General features: G+C 40.2%; 1 pseudogene; it reads left to right on the forward strand.

Moving 5' to 3' along the window:
• The first annotated feature begins 401 nt into the window (after nucleotides 1-401).
• LOC124076950 (serine incorporator 3-like) lies at nucleotides 402-1,935 on the forward strand (annotated as a pseudogene).
• Nucleotides 1,936-19,982: the final 18,047 nt, after the last annotated feature.

Here is a 19,982-nt window from a genome sequence, read left to right on the forward strand (position 1 = left end):
AACCATGTTTATGGCAGAACAATTCACAATAACCAAACTATGGAACCAGCCTAGATATTCACTGATGGATGAATAGATCATCTCACCATTGTGTACATCCACAAGAAATTAATTTTTGAAAAAAAAATTTGGGTCAATGGCAGAAAGATCAATAAATCGAAGGGAGCAGAGGGAGGGAAAGAGAAGGGGAGGGAGAGATACTGGAATCTGAATTCAAATAAGATATATTCCAGGCTTCTATAATCATATCAAAATGGATCTATTGTCATGTATCACTAAAAAGGAACCAACAAAAGAATGAAGCAATGTGAGTTTTGGGAGGGGATGGGCCGTATTTCGGGCCCGAGATACCATCCAGTTTCTGGGACTATGCTTCAGCTGACTGTTACTGTCCCGTCACCATGGGGGCTGTGCTGGGCATCTTCTCTCTTGCCAGCTGAATGGAGAAATATAACTAGGTTATGTAACTTGCTGAGGGAAAGTGGCAGAGATGACACGGACTCCAGATCACTGAAGGAGATCTCAGGCTGCCCATGTTGTTCCTTGCTGCAGGTCCCCTGACTCTGCAGTGGTGCACCATGCTTGCTGTGTAGTTGCTGCTCCAACATTAAGAATTCCACTGTGACTCGGCTCATCTATGCTTTTATTCTCCTCCTGGGAACTGCTGTGCCCTGTATCATGCTGAAAGAAGGGACAGAAACTCAGATGACGAAGATTCCCGGTTTCTGTGAAGGGTGATTTAAAATCAAGATGGCTGATATAAAGGCAGATAAAGATTGGGATGTGCTGGTTTGTTATAAAGCTATGTGTCAGATCAACTTTATCTTAGCCATTTTTGAGGGGCGGGGTTCTTCTTTTTGCTCATGTTTAAAAATAAAAGTAAGTAAAGCTCCCAGAGCAGCAGTACACACTGAGTTTTTTAATTCAAAATCGCTGCCATTGTTGGTATCACGATTGGATCTTTCTACATCCCTGGGGGTACTTCACCTCGGCCTGGTTTGTTGTTGGTAAGGTGGGAGCTGCTTTGCTCATGACCTCATCCAGCTGGTGCTCTTGGTAGACCTAGCTAACTCTTGGAATGAATTATGGGTGAGTCGTATGGAAGAAAGAAACCCAAAGGTCTGATATGCCACTTTACTCTCTGTTACAACCTTGTTTTATATCCTGCCAATCGTCATTGTTGGGTTATTCCACACATACTACACTAAACCAGATGGCTGCACAGAAAACAAATTCTTCATCAATATTAATCTGATTCTCTGTGTTGTAGTTTCCATTATATCCATCCACCCCAAAATTCAGGAACATCAGCCTCGTTCAGGTCTCCTATAGTCCTCTGTCATCATGCTCTACACCTGTACCTCCCTGGTCAGCCATGACAAATGAACCTGGTGGTTCCTGCAACTGTGCTGAGAACCATTACACACATAGCTTCACCAACCATGGCTCCTGCAAACTCCACTGCTGTAGTTCCTATCTCTGCTCTACCATCAAAGAAGACGCACTTTCTGGATGTAGAAAATCTTCTAGGGCTTACAGTCTTGGTTTTCTGTCTTTTGTATTCTAGCATTCGCACTTCCAGCAATAGCCAAGTGAACAAGCTGACCCCACTCAGGGAGTGACAGCGTGATCCTTGATGATACAGCTGCCAGTGGAGCCAGTGATGAATAAGATGGACAGCCTTGGTGGCCTGTGAACAACGAGAGAGAGGAAGTTCAGTACAGCTACTTGTTTTTCCACTTGATCCTCTGTTTGGCTTCCTTGTACATCATGATGACACTGAATAGCTGGTATAGCCCTGATGCCAAATTCCAGAGTGTGTCCAGCAAGTGGCCTGCTGTGTGGGTTAAGATCAGCTCCAGCTGGGTGTGCCTCCTCTTTTATGTCTGGACACTTGTGGCTCCATTCATCCTCACTAATAGGGATTTTAGCTGAACTTCTGAGTTCCAACTATTGAAGTTACTAAAGGTCTCACCTTTGCTGAAAACCCATATCCCTTTTAAGTTTGCTTCAACTAAACTATTAAGTGAATGCTTTGCAAATTTGACTATATCCACGTTTATATCAAAAAGCAAGACTGAAAATGCTTGGTGCAGAATCTGAACTTTTCATTTTTATGTATATTACGTTTGTTTGTAAGGATATAGCACAAAAGAACATTTTTGCATTTTAAAGAGTACTACAGCTGTGCTGTGAAAAGAGTTCTTTATGAAAACCTGTAGGGTTCTACAACTTTGGTTTAAAATATTAGATAGAAGAATATTGGATATGTGAAGCTACCATTAACATATTTTTATTGCATTCTCCTTAAAAAGAAAAAAATGCATTTATATGATATTTTCCTCCATGAAGTTCTCTAATTGTGTGATACAAGCACATTTTTAGTGCAAAGTCTTTGGAGGTGTGTAGCATCATAGCTCCTGGGTAAGCAGCATGTTTGTGGGTCCTTCTCCAGAAGCATGGTTGCTAATGAGGCTGCTGCTTCTAAATTTTGAATTTATTTACTTTTTTAATATTACAGAATTGATGCTGCTTGATACAAGTCTGTGGCTTTGCCAGATATGTTAATTTCTATAAATACACTGTAGGTTTGATTAAAATGAAGATTCATTTGGGAAAACACTGCAATGTCTATGTAATAATTTTATCATGAGTATGTAAAAGTAAAAAGCATGTAAGTTATATATATGCACTATAAAGGTATTTGACTACAATGGAAAATACCAAAACAAAAAACAAAAAAAAGAATCAACAAAAATTAAAATCAAATTAAATTTTAAAAAGAATTAAAATGTTTGGAACTAGAGACCATTGTGTTAAAAGAAATAGGTCAAAAAACCCAGAAGGTAAGTATGTTTTCTCTCATATGAGGAAGTTAAAGAGGAAAAAGGAAAAGAAAAGTGAGAAGAGATTTAATGGAAATCAAAGGGAGATCAGTAGAATAGAGGAAAGGTACCAGGGTAAAAAGTAGGGAAGGAGTGGGTAAAGTTCTGGAGATCAATATTGGTTAAATTATATTGTGATATTGTGTGCATGTATGAATATATAATAACAAATTCCACCATTATGTACAACTATAAGGCACCTATAAAAATGTGAAACAAAAACTCCAAAAAATTAAAGAGTTCATGTATCTTTGCCAGTGCATTGATGCAAACATAAAATTCCTGCTTTTCCAAATGGTGAATTATAGGTAATCCCAAACATCAGTGTGTGTGTGTGTGTGTGTGTGTGTGTGTACAAAGAGACAGAGAGGGAGAGAGAAATAAAACAGTGGTTAAAATTTCAAAATCACCTGAAGAGAGTTTCACATCTCTGAAACCAAAATATAGAAGAAAGTGAAAATGAATTTGAGAATTTTAATGAGGGAACAACGTAGTCATCCAGTGGAGGAAAATTGTTTAAAAAGCAAGAAGATCAGTCAGACTTGCATTTGCAGAGGACAATCAGAATGCAGCAGAGAACTTTTCTTACTGTTGCCCCTTGAGTGTCCACAGGAAATGAAAAATAAGTGATTAAATACAGACAAAAACCTTTGGAAAATGGCTGTCACATGGTAAGCTCTATATGGAAATTCAATTAGTAAATGTGGAAGATTAGGCAGAGGTTTAACTGTTGTTACTTGCAGAGGCAGATCTTGGCAAGGTGTACAAGAGAAAATGAAAGACAATTTCAATGTACACTCTTTCATACCTATTAAACTTTCTACAAGTATGCTATTCTTGCTGCTCTTTTCATGGCATTTTCACTAAAAAAAAAAAAAAAAAAAACCAACTGTCCAACAGAGTGTTACAAAATGTCAGTTTTACTTGGCTCCTGGTTCATAGGGATAGATGTTCAGTCAAACTAGAGGATAAAGGCTCATTTCTTCTTGGTGATCTCTAGGGCTGTGGAGCAGTCTCAAAGACTGGACTGACTCAACCTCAAGTGCCTGGGGTCATCTGGAGGCAGTTTCACTTACCAATCTTCAATGGAAGCTTAGGGTCTAAATGAGATTTCCAACAGGTCTGGGTTTACTGGCAGGAGCACAGTCAGGATGTCCAGAGCTCTGAATTTTTGGTGAGTGCTGCCCAGGTGAATGGCTCAAGTGAGGCATAGAGAGGTTCAAGCCTTTGTCAGACATAACTTGACATTGTGTAACATGAATGCCACAACATCTTTCAGTGACAAGCATATAATAGTGTCAACTTCAGTTAACAGGAAGGGAGGGCATATGCCTGTTTCAAACTCTATGTACTCATCCACTTACAATAGGATGACACCCCTGTAAATCTATCACAAGTCAGACTTAACATATTGTTAAGTCATAAATGCATTTTTATCCCCCTAACCTACTGGACATCATGGCTTAGCCTAACCTATCTTAAAAGTTCTTAGAACCTATAACCCCAGATATTCAGGAGATTGAGGCAGGAGGATTGCAATTTCTTCACATTGCCAGCCTAGGCAACTTAGTGAAATCTTGTGTCCCAGTGGTTTGGGAGGCTGAGGCAGGAGAATTGTGAGTTCAAAGCCAGCCTCAGCAAAAGCAAGGCACTAAGCAACTCAGTGAGACCCTGTCTCTAAATAAAATACAAAAATGGACTGGGTATGTGGCTCAGTGGACAAGTGCCCCTGAGATTAATCCATAGTACCCCCACTCCAAACAAATAGAATTTTTTAAAAGGCTGGGAGTATACCCTGGTGGCAGAATGCTAACCTTGCATGTAGAAGAGCTGAGTTCAATCCCATACAAAAAAAAAAAAAAAATTCTCGGGGTTCCAAGATGGCGGAGTAAAGGAGAAGTCCTTACTGGCATGACTCTGGGTGAGTGGTCAGACCCTCTCCCTTACAGGAGCCCCCATTCACGAATTTAAGCTTCATGGAGCCTGTGATAGTATTTTAAACAGCGGTTGGTTACAACCGCAGTCCAGAACTCGAGAAAATCCGAGTCGCTCCATGAACGGAACCCAGCCAGCAGTGCAGCTGGGGAACCCACCGGAGAGGGGCAGACCTGAGTGCTGTGGAGTTCTGGCAGCGTAGAGACACAGAGTTACAGATCCTTTAATATTAGAGTGCTCCAGACTGCAACCTGCGTCTCCACGGGGCACTGGATTGAGGACCCAAGACTGGACTTAGTGGAGAAATAGCCCAGCCCCCTCCACCTCATGGAACACACTGGCACAGAAACGGGAGGTCGCCATCTTGGAAAATCTACCTCATCAGCTTTGGGTGGATGTAACAGGCAGTGAGATTGGCGGCAGAACAGGTGTGTGACCCCCAGCCCCCTCTCTATCCAGCTGTGACAACTCAAAAACTTTCTCACCAGCTCTCAGTGGGTGTGAATATCAGAGCTGAGCGAAACTGAAAAGGTGCCTGATCTGCCCCAGCTGTGATAACCAAAAACCTTTCTCACCAGCTCTCAGTGGGTGGGGCTATTAGAGGGAATAAGACAGAACAGGTTCCTGGTTTCCAACTCCCTCTCTTCACAGCTGACTTGGTGACTTGGTGACTACCCAACACAGAGGTAGCGCTCAGTTGATCAGGAGTTCCGGGCAGCCAGGGCACCGCATGCCCAGAGTGAACCCAGGGCTGTGGAGAAGAATCCCAGGAATTGGGGCCTGGTGGGCAGGAGAAGAGAGGGGGATAGAGACCGGGAACAACCCAAAGAGATCAGGATTGGAGAGGCACCCTGCAGGGAAGGGAGAGCCACCCCCTATACGGATTGCTTCCTCCACCCTGAGGGCAGAGACTCAACTTGAAATGCACAACGCCACCTACTGGAAGAGAAGAAAACAATTCTAAGAGTGCATTTTTTCTTTCTTTTTCCTTCTTTCCTTTCTTCTTTTTATCTTTTCCCCCTCTTTTCCTCTTTATTTTTTCATTCATTGTCTCTGTCTCTTCCCTGCCTTTTTTCTTCTTTTTACTTTTCTTCCTCCTTCTCTTCCTGTCCCAACCTCTCAAGCATTACTATTTCTACAACTTGTAATTTACTAAATGCAAGTAGGTGAATTTTTCTTTGCTTCTTATTGTCTTCCCAAGTATTTAGCTACCCCAAATACCTCCTGCCTATTCTCCTGTTAATAGCCCCCTTCATTAGAGCTCTCCTTCAAAGTAGCTAAGGTATATTAACCCCCAAACCCTCACATCTTTCCTCCTAAACATAAAGTCCTATGCCAGACCCTCAGTTCTCTTTATGCCACCAGAATCTGATGCCTTTTATGAAGCAAATGAATTTATTTTAAATTATAATTGAATCCAAAATCTCTAGACATTGTCTCCCAACCCAAAGGAGAGATATTGGAACTATACAAAAGCAATACAAATCTATAGGAGAAAAATAACAACACAGCAGTCACACAGAGTTGTAAAGAAAAAATGTGAGCAACATGAAAACAAACAAGGAAAAAGGGAACACAAAAAATGCAGGACAACTCAACAATAGAGGAGTTAATAGCTACAGCAAAAAAAAAAAAAAAATATATATATATATATATATATATATATATATATCTCAGATAAAGATTTCAAGATCTACTGCTGAGATGATCTGGAGTCTCAAGGAAGACCTTATATAGCAAATGCAGACAATGAAAGAACACTTTGACAATGAATTATATAAACAAATCCAAGAAGCAAAAGGTCAACTCTACAGGAGATAGAGGTTATACAAAAAAAAAAGCAGAAATTTTGGAAATGAAGGAAATTATAAACCAAATTAAAATCTCAAATGAGAGTATCACCAGCAGAGTAGAACGATTAGAAGTCAGAACACCTGACAATGAAAACAAAGTATATCATCTCAAAAAGAGTCTAGACAGCTCAGAAAGGCTGATAAGAAACCATGAGCAGAACATCCAAGAAATTTGGGATAACACAAAGAGATCAAATTTAAGAGTTATTGGGATAGAGGAAGGTATAGAGGTCCAAACCAAAGGAATTAGCAATCTGTTCAATGAAATAATTTTAGAAAACTTTCCAGACATGAAGAATGAAATGGAAATTCAAATCCTAAAAGCCTACAGGAGGCTGAGTGTACAAAACCACAAGATATCCACACCAAGACACATTATAATAAAAATGCCAACATACAGAACAAGGAGAGAATTTTAAAAGCCACAAGAGAAAGGAGGCAGATTACATTTAGGGGTAAACCAATTAGGTTAACAGCTGATTTTTCAACACAAGACTCTGAAAGCTAGAAGATCCTGGAATAACGTATTTCAAATGTTGAAGTCAATGGGTTCCAACCAAGAATCTTATATCCAGCAAAACTAAGCTTCAGGTATGATGATGAAATAAAAACCTTCCACAATAAACAAAAGTAAAAAGAATTTGCAGCTAGAAAACCAGTGTTGTAAATCATCCTTGGCAAAACATTACATGAAGAGGAAATGAAAAATAACAATGAAAATCAACAATGGGAGGTAGTACAGTAAAGGGAAAAACTAATCAAAGAGGAAAACACAGACACAACATATCGAAATCTCTGGGATACTATAAAAGCAGTACTAAGAGGAAAATTCATTGCATGGATTTCATTCCTTAAAGGAAGAAAAAGTGAACAAATAAATGACCTCACACTACATCTAAAAGCCCTAGAAAAAGAAGAACAAATCAGCAGCAAATGTAGTAGAAGACAAGAAATAATTAAAATCAGAGCTGAAATCAATGAAATTGAAACAAAAGAAACAATTGAAAAAATTGACAAAACTAAAAGTTGGTTCTTTGAAAAAATAAATAAGATTGACAGACCCTTAGCCATGCGAATGAAGAGAAGAAGAGAGAGAGAACTCAAATTACTAGCATACAGGATGAAAAAGGCAATATCACAACAGACAATACAGAAATACAGAAGATAATTAGAAATTATTTTGAAACCTTATATTCCAATAAAATAGAAGATAATGAAGGCATCGATAAATTCCTTAAATCATATGATCTGCCCAGATTGAGTCAGGAAGATATACACAACTTAAACAGACCAATATCAAGTGAGGAAATAAAGAAGCCATCAAAAGATTACCAACCAAGAAAATCCCAGGACTGGATGGGTATACAGCAGAGTTTTACAAAACCTTTAAAGAAGATCTAATAGCAGTACACCTCAATCTATTTCAGGAAATATTTTTTCATATAGAAATAGAAAAAGAGGGAGTACTTCCAAATTCATTCTATGAGGCCAATATCACCCTGATTCCAAAACCAGACAAAGACACTTCAAAGAAAGAAAACTTCAGACCAATATCTCTAATGAATATAGATGCAAAAATCCTCAATAAAATTCTGGCAAATCAAATACAAAAACATATCAAAAAGATCATGCACCATGATCAAGTGGGATTCATCCCCAGGATGCAAGGTTTTTTCAACATACGGAAATCAATAAGTATAATTCACCATATCAATAGACTTAAGCCTATTGATAAGAATCATCTTGATAGATGCAGAAAAAGCATTCAACAAAATACAGCACCCCTTTATGTTCAAAACACTAGAAAAACTAGGGATAACAGGAACTTACTTCAACATTGTAAAAGCTATCTATACTAAGCCTCAAGCCAGCATCATTCTAAATGGAGAAAAATTGAAGGCATTCCCTCTAAAATCTGGAACAAGACAGGGATGCCCTCTCTCGCCACTTCTATTCAACATAGTTCTGTGTAGAGAATCAGATGTGACTGCATTACTATTACTGTCCTTGATGGAGTCTGCCTGCAAACGGGATATTCTATCAAGGTATATAGATAGGTAACAGTGGACATGCTTGAAAACGAGGTGTCTGCTGTCCTTGGGAGGGCCTGCTCACAAACGAGAGAGTCCTTCAAGGTTTAGATAAGGTAACAGCGGACATGCTTGAAAACGAGATGTCTGCTGTCCTTAGGAGGACTTGCCTGCAAACGGGATATTCTGCCAAGTGGGCTAGGAGGGCGCTGAGAAAAATTTTATTACCTCTTCTTAACAAAGAGCAGAGCTCAGCATACTCTGGGCCAAGAGTAGATTAGCCATGAGAAGCAGGTCACTTCTGATTAGAAAGTAAAACTTTTGTGTGCTATGTTTAATTAGCTGAAAGACCCGATTTATTGATGTTGGAAGGCTGCCTTCTTTGTTCACAATACTATAAAAAGATTGCTTGTACACAATAAAGGACTTTTTTTCTGCTGCTGCTTTGCTTGCTCTGCTTCTTTCTTTTCCCATGCTGACCTGCACGTGAATTATTGCAACAGTTCTGGAAGCACTGGCCAGAGCAATTAGACTAAAGAAATTAAAGGAATAACTATAGGAAAAGAAGAACTTAAACTAGCACTATTTGCTGATGACAGGATTCTATACCTAGAAGACCAAAAAGGCTCTACAAGAAACTTCTAGAACTAGTAAATTAATTCAGCAAAGTGGCAGGATATAAAATCAACACCCATAAATCAAAGGCATTCCTGTATATCAGTGACAAATTCTCTGAAATGGAAATGGGGAAAACTACCCCATTCACAATATCCTCAAAAAAAATAAAATACTTGGGAATTAACTTAACAAAAGAGGTGAAAGATCTATACAATGAAAACTATAGAACCCTAAAAAGAGAAATAGAAGAAGACCTTAGAAGATGGAAAGATATACCTTGCTCATGGATAGGCAGAATTAATATTATTAAAATGGCCATATTACCAAAAGCACTTTACAGGTTCAATGCGATTCCAATCAAAATCCCAATGGCATTCCTCACAGAAATAGAAAAAGAAATTATGAAATTCATCTGGAAAAATAAGATACCCAGAATAGCTAAAGCATTTCTAAGCAGGAAGAGTGAAAAGGTGGTATTGCTATACCAGATCTTAAACTATACTACAGAGCAATAGTAACAAAAACAGCATGGTACTGACACCCAAACAGGCTGGTAGACCAATGGTACAGAATAGAGGACACAGAAACCAATCTACAAAATTACAACTACCTTATATTAGACAAAGTGCTAAAAGCATGCAATGGAGAAAGAATAGCATCTTCAGCAAATGGTGCTGGGAAAACTGGAAATCCATATGCAACAAAATGAAATTGAATCCCTATCTCACACCATGCACAAAACTTAACTCAAAATGGATCAAGGATCTAGGAATCAAACCAGAGACTCTGCATCTAATAGAAAAGAAAGTTGGCCCTAATTTCCATCATGTGGGATTAGGCCCCAATTTCCTTAATAAGACCCCTATAGCACAAGAATTAAAACCAAGAATCAACAAATGGTATGGATTCAAACTAAAAAGTTTTTTTCTCAGCAAGATAAATAATATATGAGGTGAATAGGGAGCCTACATCCTGGGAACAAATTTTTACCCCTCAAACATCAGGGTATACATCTAGGGTATACAAAGAACTCAAAAAGCTAAACACCAAAAAAACAAGTAACCCAAATCAACAAATGGGCCAAGGACCTGAACAGACACTTCTCAGAAGAGGATAAACAGTCAATCAACAAATACACGAAAAAATGCTCATCATCTCTAGCAATCAGAGAAATGCAAATTAAAACTACTCTAAGATACCACCTCACTCCAGTAAGAATGGCAGCCATTATGAAGTCAAACAACAACAAGTGCTGGCGAGGATGTGGGGGAAAAGGCACACTCATACATTGCTGGTGGGACTGCAAACTGGTGCAGCCAACTTGGAAAGCAGTATGGAGATTCCTTGGAAAACTGGGAATTGTACCACCATTTGACCCAGTTATCCCTCTTCTCGGTCTATACCCAAAGGACCTAAAAACAGCACACTACAGGGACACAGCCACATCAATGTTTATAGCAGCACAATTCACAATAGCTAGACTGTGGAACCAACCTAGTTGCCCTTCAATGGATGAATGGATTAAAAAAATGTGGCATTTATACACAATGGAATATTACTCAGCACTAAAAAATAACAAGATCATGGCATTTGCAGGGAAAATGGATGGCATTAGAGCAGATTATGCTAAATGGAGTTAGCTAATCTTCAAAAAACAAATGCCTAATGTCTTCTCTGATATAAGGGGTTGACTCAAAATGAGGTAGGGAGGAAGAGCATGAGATAAGATTACCTCTAGATAGGGAAGAGAGGTGGGAGGGAAAGGGAGGGAGAAGGAGAATTGCATGAAAGATGGAAGGAGACCCTCATTCTTATACAAAATACATGTATGAAGATGTGAGAAAAAAAAGTATAGTGTCACCTTAGATTAGGTAGAGAGAAGTGATGGCAGGGGAGGGGAGGGGAGGGGGGAAAGGAAGTTCAGCAGAATAAAATAGACATTATTATTGCTGTATGTATATACATGACTGCATGATCAATGTGATTCTGCAACCTGTACACTCAGAAAAATGAGAAATTATATACCATCTAATCAAATGTATGATATGTCAAGGTCATTATACTGTCATGTGTAACTAATTAAAACAAATTAACAATTTTTTAAAAATCTCCAAACAATTAACATTGTTAATTATGTTGTGAACAAAATAATCTAACACTCAACCTAATTTATATGAAATAGTGAATGTTTGATGAAATTTATGGAAAAATATACCCAAATTGGGATATATAGACTAGTTGTATGAGTATACAACCAGACCATCAATAAATTCAAAAATCAAGTGGATGTTTATAAATCAATGATCATCTGTACTCAGTAGCAGAAATGCCTCACCCACTGTGTAACACAGGACATATTATCTTGCAATATAGGTGCAAGTAAGGTAAAAGTGAGTTCCACAGTCTCCTCAGCAACAATGAGTTGATTGACAAGGGAATACACAGGGAAGTTTACATAATGGGTGATGGGATAATAGAACATAATATTGACATTGAGTCTTGCTCTATTGGGGAGCAATTTCCTCCACATCCACCTCAGTATAACTTTCCTCTCAACATGATGAATCTGGGTGCTAGGTGCACAGTGAACATTTAACCATCTAGCCTTGAAGTCCTGTGAGAGGTCATGCCTCTTTCAAGAAAAAGAAAGCAAACACATTTTTTTTTATAAATTTAAGGAGACAATGAGATATTTTAATTAATGTATACATTGTACAATTTCCAAATCAGGATAGACAGCATATTCATGATCTCAAACACTTATCACTTGTTTTAGTGAATCATTCAATACTTTCTTACAGTTATTTTGAAGTCTACAAATATTTATGATAATTTCAGTCACTACTCTAGCATAGAACTCCAGGAAATATTCTTCCTATTTAACTTTGGACTTCTTGACCAAATTCAATTCATTTTTCTCTGTCCTCTGACCTCTCCAGCTGCTAGCAAGGACTTTTGTATCATCTGCTTCTATGAGATCCATTTTTTTTAGTTTCCACATTGAAATCATGTGGCATTTGCCTTTCAGATCCTGAATTTTTACTGCCCTTCCCTGCCCTGCTCTGCATCAACATGCCCTGTCCCTACCCAGCCCTGCTTGTCATGCCTTACCTTCCTGTGACTTGTCTATTAGTGGGGAGGTAAGCCAACCAACCTAGCCTTGCATTGTTATGGATTCCCTGTTGAGGAGAAGCCAGGACAAACATGCCTTACCTTGACCTGAACTGTACTTCTTGTCTTCCCCTGCCTTTTCATGCCCTGTTCTGTCCTGTTCTGACTGCCCTGCTCTGCCTTAACTGGACTGGCATTCCTTGCCTTGTCATGGCTTGGTTATTGGGGAAAGTCAAGCTAACCATCTTTGTCTTGCCATGAATTGCCTATTGAGGGGAAGGGAAGCCCAGCCATTCTTGCCTTACCTTCATGTGACCTTGTTAATGGGTTGAAGAAAAGCCAAGCCATCCTTGCCTTCCTTTTTTTTTCATGCCGTATGATAGCTTGACTGTCACAAAGTAGCCAAGTGTAGCCAAGTCAAGCCAAGCTGGGCCTATTTTCTTCATGCTTTGTCTTGCCTTATATTTCCATATTTTAGCTGTCTATGAGAAGCCCAAGCGAGCCAAGTCTTTTCTTCCCTTCCCTTGTCTTGACTTGCCTTGCTACAACTTGGCAGTCAAAGACCTGCACTAGTTTTACCTGCCCTGCATTAACTTGCCCTCTTCCTGACCTACATTTTTTGGGGGGATGGGTGGGTAACAGGGATTGAGCCCAGGGGCACTTATCCACTCAGCTACATACCCAGCCCATTTTCACTTTTTTATTTTGACATGAGGTGTCACTAAGTTGCTTAGGGTCTCACTAGTTACTGAGGCAGGCTTTGAACTTGTGATCCTCCTACCTGAGATTACAGGCATGTGCCACTCTTGCCTTGCTTGATTTCCCATGCCTTACCACTGCTTAACTACCAAAAATAAGTTAAGCCAAACCAAGATGTGCCTTTCCTCTTCATGCCTTCTCTTGCCTTACGTTGTTATATTTTGGCTTTCAATGAGAAGCCAAGCAAAACAAGATTTGATTTCCTTTTCCTTTTCTTGATGTGCCTTGCCACAGCTTGGCAATAGAGGACAAGCTTTGCCCTGCTCTGCCTTGCCCTGCCCTGTCCTGCCTGTCCCTGTGCACATGAGAATAGAGTGTATTTTGATATATTATACAGACAAGGAGTATAATTTCCCATTCTTGTGGTTGTACATTAATCTATAGGATATACAAAGACTCCACTATTCGGAGACAAACTATATACCCCTAAGGCATGCCCTACATGCCCTACCCTGCCTTGCCTTGTCTTACCTTCCTAAGCCTTTCCATTATTTGTCTATCAGGGATCATGCAAGACATTTCATCCCTGCTTTGCCTTATGAAGTCCTGCTTTTTGAAGGAAAGTGAAGCCCTGCCATCTTTGACATCCCTTGCCATACATTGACCATGGAGGGAAAGGCAAACCCATTCATTCTTGTCTTGCCTTGCAAGACTTTGCTATTGGGTTGACTGCAAACCAAGCCATTTTTCCTTCCTTGGTTTCCCATATCTTGCCATGGTTTGACTGTTGAGGAAAAGCCAAGTCAAGCTGTGCCCTTCTTTTTAATGCCTCGTCTTACCAGATGTTGTCATATTTTGGATATCAATGAGAAGTCAAGGCAAGCCAAGTCCCTCCTCCTCTTTTCTTGCCTTTACTTACCTTGCCACAGTTCAGCGATCCAGGAGAAGCCCTGCATTGTTCTGCTATGCCCTGTCTGACCCCACCCAACACTGCTCTGCTCTGCACTGCCCAGTACTACCTTGACTTGATTTGACTTCCTCTGCCTTGCCTGGCTTGGCTTACATCAGGAAAGTGACCCAAGATATCTTTGTCTTGTTTTGACAAGAATTGACTATTGAGGGGGAAGTGGAGCTCAGCTACGCCTCACTGTGCCATGGTTTGAGGGAAAGCAAACCAACCCAATCTTGTCTTCTCTTGCCAAGGATTGACCTACAAAGGGAAGTGAAATCCAGCCTTCCTTGTCTTGTCTTGCCATAGATTACTGTGGAGGGAACGCAAGCCCAGTTATTCTTGCCTTGCTTTGGCAAGACTTTGTTATTGGGTTGAAGGAAAGTCAAGTCATCTGTGCCTGCCTTGGCTCCCCATGCCTTTCCGTGGCTTTACTATTGAGAAGCCAAGCCAAGTCAAGCTGTTCCTGTCCTCATCATACCTCGTGTTGCCTTACTTTGCCATGCTTTGGGCCATCAATGAGAAGGCAAGGCAAATCCAAGCCTTGCTTCCTGTTTCCTTGCCTTGCCTTGTATTTCCACAGGTTGGCAATTGAGGAGAAGCCCAGCTCTGGCCTAGCCTAGCCTTTCCTGCCCTGTGCCACATTAATTTGCCCTCTCCCTCCTTTGCATTTACATTCACTGCTGTGCCCAACATTTACTTGTCCTGCCTGGCCTTGCCATTGCTCATCTATCAGGTGGAAATCAAGCCAACCAACCTTGCTTTGCCTTGCCATGGATTGCTTATTGAGGGGAAGCCTGTTCTAACAGGGCTTACTCTGCCCTGCCCTGGCCTTCCTGCCTTGTCCTGCCAGGCCTTCCCTGCTCTTTTCTGCTATTCCCTGCCCTGCCTGAACTTGACTTGCCTTCCTTTGCCTTACTGTGGCTTGGCTATTGGGGGAAGCACAAGACTAATGAGGGAAAGTAAAGCCCAGTCCTTTTTGCCTGGGCCTGGCATTATTGTGCTATTGTGTTGAAGACAAGACAAGCCATCCCTGCCTACCTTGTATTCCCATGCCTTTCCAGAGCTTGACTATTGAGAAGTCAAGACAAACCATGCTCTGCCTGTCCTTTTCATGCCTTGTCTTGCCTTATGATGCCATGTTTTGACTGTCAATGAGAAGCCAAAGCCAACACTTGTTTTCCCTTTCCTTACCTTTCTTTGTCTTGCCATTCCTTAGTTCTCAAGGGGAAACCAAGATAAGACTAACTAAGCCTTACCTTTACTTCCCTTGCCTTCCCTTGACTTTCCACGACTGGGTTATTAATGAGAAGTCAAGGCAAGCGAAGACTTGATTTGCCTTGCCTTGCCATGCCTTGACTTCCCTTGTCTTGCAATGGTTTGGCTACAAAAGGGAATGGAAGTCAAACCATCCTTGCCTTGCCTTGTCTAGCCTTTTGCTGCATGGCAAGTCAGGCCAAACAAAGTCAGCCTTGCCTTGCATTGTTTAACCTAGACTTGAGATGGCTTCTCATGTCTTGAATATTGAGGAGAAGTAAAAACCAAGCCAGACCAAGTGTACCTTTGCCTTGCCATGCCTATCCTTATCTTGCTATAGGTTGACTATTGAGGGGAAAACCAAGCCAAAACCAAGACTTGGTTTGCCTGAATTGCCTTGGTTTACCTTGATTTGCCATGGCTTTACTATTGATGGGAAGTCCAGCCAAGTCAAATCTTGCTTTGATTTCATTTGTTTTATCTTGCATTACCATCACTTGACTTGCTTTGCCGTGATTAGACTATTGAGGGGAATGTCAGCAAAGTCTCCTTGCTTGCATTGCCTAGCCTACACCAGACTAGCCTTGCCTTGCTTTGACTTGCCATTCCCTGGCTATCAAAGGGAAGCCAAGCCAATTCTAGCCTTACATTTCCCTGTTTATCCTTGTCTTGTTTTACCTTGCCATGGTGTTGAGGCTTAGATATTTTGTGTCTCCCAAAAGCTCATGTGTAAGACAATGCAAGAACATTCAAAGGAAAAATGACTGGGGTATGGGAACCTTAACCCAACCAGTTAATAATTAATTCCCTGATAGGAATTAACTGAGTGGTAACTCAGAGCAGATAGGGTATAGCTGGAGGAAGTTAGGTCATTGGAGTGTGCCTTAGGGGTATATATTTTGTTTCTGAATGGTGGAGTCTTTCTTTATCTGATTCTTTTTTCTTCCCTTTTTTTAAATTTGTTTTTTGTTTATATATACATGATAGTAGAGTGTATTTTGGCATACTATACAGGCATGGAGTATAATTTCCCATTCTTGTGGTTGTACATGATATAGAGTTACACAGATAATGTATTCATATATGAATGTAGGAAATTTATGTCCAATTCATTCTACTGCCTTTCCTATTCCCATTTCCCCACCCTTCCCTTCATTCCCCTTTGTCTAATCCAATGAACTTCTCTTCTTCCCCCTACTATTGTGTGTTAGTATCGACATAACACAGACAACATTCAGCCTTTGGTTTGGGGGGATTGGCTTATTTCACTTAGCATGATAGTCTCCAGTACCATCCATTGTCATAATTTCATTCTTCCTTGTGACTAAGTAACAATCCAATGTGTATGTATACCACACTTTCTTTATCCATTAATCTGTTGAAGGACACCTAGGTTGGTTCCATAGCTTAGCTGTTATAAATTGAGCTGCTATTAACATTGATGTGGCAGTGTCTCTGTAGTATGCTGATTTAAAGTCCTTTGGGTATATACTGAGGAGTGGTATAACTCGGTCAAAAAGTGATTCTATTCCAAGTTTTCTAAGGAATCTCTGTACTGCTTTCCAGAATGGGTGCACTAATTTGAAGTCTCGCCAACAATGTATGAATGTACCTTTTTTTCCCATATCCTCGCCAACATGTATTGTTACTTGTATTCTTGATGATTGCCATTCGGACTGAAGTCATATAAAATCTCCATGTAGTTTTAATTTTGCATTTCTCTAATTGCTAGAGATGTTGAACATTTTTCCATATATTTGTTGACTGCTCATATTTCTTCTTCTGTGAAGTGTCTGTTCAGTTTCTTTGCCCATTTATTGATTGGGTTATTGGAAAACGGTGTTAAGTTTTTTTTAATTATTTGTATAGCCTGTATATTAATGCTCTATCTGAGTTGCATACAGTAAAGATTTCCTCCCATTCTGTAGGCTCTCTCTTCACATTATTGATTGTTTCCTTTGCTGTGAAGAAGCGTTTTAGTTTGATACGATCCCATTTATTGATTCTTGATTTTACTTCTTATGCTTTAAGTTTCTTGTTGAGGAATTCAGTTCCTAACCTGACATGATGGAGATTTGGGCCTACTTTTTCTTCTAACAGGTACAAGGACTCAGGTCTAATGCCTAAGTCCTTGATCCACTTTGAGTTGAATTTTGTGCAGGTTGAGAGATAGGAGTTTAATTTCACTTTGCTACATATGGATTTCCAGTTTTGCCAGCACCATTTATTGAAGAGGCTATCTTTTCTCCAATGTATGTTTTTGGTGCTTTTGTCTAATATGAGATAACTGTATTTATGTGGGTTTGTCTCTGTGTCTTCTATTCTGTACCATAGTCTACAAGTCTATTTTGGTTACCAATACCATGTGGTTTTTGGTATTATTGCTCTGTAGTGTAGTTTAAGGTCTGCTATAGGGATGCCTCCTGCTTCACTTTTTCTCACTAAGGATTGCTTTGGCTATTCTGGGTCTCTTATTTTTCCAAATGAATTCCATGACAGCTTTTTCTATTTCTAGGAATCTGTCTCTGATTCTTGGTGGCCATGTCCTGACCTGCTTTTCTCTACCCCACTCTCTGCCATCGTGTTCTGCCTTACCTCAAGCCCTGAGGAATGGAATTGTTCATCTATAGACTTGAAACTTCTGAAGCCATGAGCCAAAGAATAAACTTTCCTTCCTCTAATTGTTCTTGTCAGGTCTCTTGGTCACAGCAATAGAAAAGCTGACTAAAAACACCATGGTCATGCCTTTGACTTGCTTTCCCTTGCCTTGCCATGGCATGGCTTTCAAAGTGAAGCCAATCCAAGCCAAGCCCGCCTCGACTCACTTTGACTTGGATGTAAAGGGAAACCAAGTCAAGCTTAACCATGCCTTGATTGGCCTGGCTTGGCCTTGCCTGGCATGGCCATGGCTTATCAATAAAGGGGAAGTTTCACCTTGCCACGCCTTCCTTTGCTATGGCTTAGCAATGGAGGAAGAGCCTTTTCTTGTCTTTTCTTCTCTTGCCTTCTCTTTCTCAGCCACAACTTGGCTGTGTATGGGGAGCCAAACCAAGCCAAGTCTTCTGTTATGGGTGAGATAAAGGTGTCCCACAAAAACTCACTTTCAGAGATGACATAATTAGATTATGAGAAGTATGATCTAACCCATGGATTAATCCACAGTATTAATTGGGCAGTAACTATAAAATGGTAAGATATGGCTGGAAGAAGTAGGTCACTGGAGTTGTGAATAATTTGTCCCTGATAAGAATAGCTCTCTCTGCTTCCTCATTGCCATGTCTTGAGCTGCTTTCCTTCACCACACCCTTCCACCATAATGTTCTGACTCATCTCAGGCCCAGAGCTATGGAGTCTGCCAAACATGGACAGAACCTCTGAAATTGTGAACCAAAGTGAACTGTTCTTTTTTTTTTTTTTTTGGTTCTTGAGTATGTATTTTTTAATGAAAAAAAAATCATTCATAAATTAACATACAAAAACGTACAAACACATGAGTCAATAAAGTAATGACAAAGCACTATTTTTTAAAACATCTTTAGGTTTCAGTGCAAAAATGTACCCCTAAGTGAACTGTTCTTATTATACATTGTTCTTATCAGGTCTTTTGGACACAGTGACAAAGAAGCTGACCAAAATTGGTACTGGGAAGTTGGATTGTTGATATGACTAATCTGACCATTTGAAGGACTTTTGAAAACTTTGGAGATATAATCTGGAAAAGATTTACAATGTTGTTAACAGAGCTTAATGAGTGATTCTGATGGGAACTCAGACCAGAATGCTGATGGAACTGTGGACAATAAAGACTGGGCTCATGAGGGCTCAGAAGAAAAGGAGGACTCTATTAGGAACTGAACTAGAGATAATATGTGTTACATTCTGGAACAGAAATTGTCTGCACTTTACCCATATCCTAAGACTTTCTGTGAGGCTGAATTTAAAGGTGATGAACTAGTTGATCTGGTAAAGGAAATTTCAAGGCAGCACAATATTCAGGTGGTGGCATGAATATTGATGGCAGCTTTTATTCAAGTTTACTGTGATAATCTGGAGCAGAAAGCAGAGCAGAAGATTTTAAAAACCTTTCTGTTTGGCCAAAAACCAGTGCAAGTAAAACTGGAACTAATGGTGTGGCTATTAAAGATATTATAGCCACTAAAGAAATGCTAAGTACTTTTACCGAGAAACAAGACCATACCCATCTCAGGCTCAAGGGTATAAAAGTAAAAATTACTTTGAGAAGAGACTATGGGGCACGCTGTTTTCATGGGGTTTCCTAGGAAGTTGTTCCACTGTGACCAGCTGTGTAGGCACTCAGAGGCTGCTGGCTGATGATTGGCTCACAGCGGCCCCAGCAACATCTAGCTGATTGGCTCCTCTGCGGTGATGCTCATTGGACTGTTTCCCTGCCCTTTCAGACCACGGAGCTGCTCATTGGGGGACTTTTTTGGCTCCGCCCACGTGACCCAGCCAATCGGCCTCAAGAGCAGGAGGATTGTGGGAGGTTGAGAGAAGCTTGTGTGGGAGAGAGAGGCTTGTGGAAAGCTGGTGGTGGCAGTTGAGGCTCTGAGGGTTTTTCCTGAGAGGCTATTTTGTTTGGCGTGTGTGGTTCTAAAAATAAAGTTAGTTTCTTTTGACAAGTTGC

Source organism: Marmota monax, unplaced genomic scaffold (genome assembly GCF_021218885.2).
Source record: "Marmota monax isolate L192 unplaced genomic scaffold, Marmota_monax_Labrador192_F-V1.1 WCK01_AAM20220418_F8-fsc00157, whole genome shotgun sequence".
Taxonomy (NCBI): Eukaryota; Metazoa; Chordata; class Mammalia; order Rodentia; family Sciuridae; genus Marmota; species Marmota monax.